This window comes from Anneissia japonica, unplaced genomic scaffold (genome assembly GCF_011630105.1).
Source record: "Anneissia japonica isolate Jap-2015-1 unplaced genomic scaffold, ASM1163010v1 scaffold287980_len571666_cov165, whole genome shotgun sequence".
Classification (NCBI taxonomy): domain Eukaryota; kingdom Metazoa; phylum Echinodermata; class Crinoidea; order Comatulida; family Comatulidae; genus Anneissia; species Anneissia japonica.
This window is the reverse complement of record NW_022720008.1, coordinates 120,547-121,394: the sequence shown is the minus strand read 5'-3', so window position 1 is coordinate 121,394 and position 848 is coordinate 120,547.

The following is an 848-nucleotide window of genomic DNA, read 5'->3' as shown; positions in this document are numbered from 1 at the left end:
ATGGAGATTGGTTACAACGGTTTGGCCGACGTTAATTAGAGGCTGTCTCTTATACACATCTAGATGTGTATAAGAGACAGTATATATATCGTGTATATAAAATATATACACAGTAAAAATGAAAAACTAAATGACTGCAAGGTATATGACAATACTAAAACTCGAGTACTTTTTGGTCTAATAACTTTAATAATTTTAATAAACCGACTATCGAGGCAACATGGTGATTTCAGTGTTTTAATATTACAAAAATAATTAATTGTGGTCATTATAATTTTCCCAGTACACCAATAAAAACCCAACAAATGTCTTAGTGTGTGTTCATTAAAATCAAAATCTCGAATGAAATCATATATTTCCATTATACACATGGAAATAAGATAAGGTTGCGATTTGGGGTCGGAGTAAAAATGTCCCCATAATCAACTCCTGAAATTTTTAAGGCTAAAAATTATGAACCATTATTTTGCGTATTTTATAAATTAGAAGACAACAAGTTATAATGAAAGCACACAACTGTCTACTTATCGTAATCTAAATAATATACGCTGAACTTTTTCTCGATTCATTTGAAAAATTTTGTACTTTTCAGACAACATTGACTTTAGAAAATGTGTTAAAATTGGTAAGCACAAAGGAAATCAGGCTCCACCCAGGAGTATAAATGATTACCTGGTGGGGTTGCCTGCTCTGATTACCAGCAGCAACATTATTATTACGTCCATGAAAGCATGTGGTGAACCAAACAATGACCAGAGAATAGAAGTGCGCTGTATAACCTCAAGAAAGCGGCGCAATATAAACAGGAGTGGCGCCAGGATTTGCCCAACGGGGGGGGGGGGGGGCTA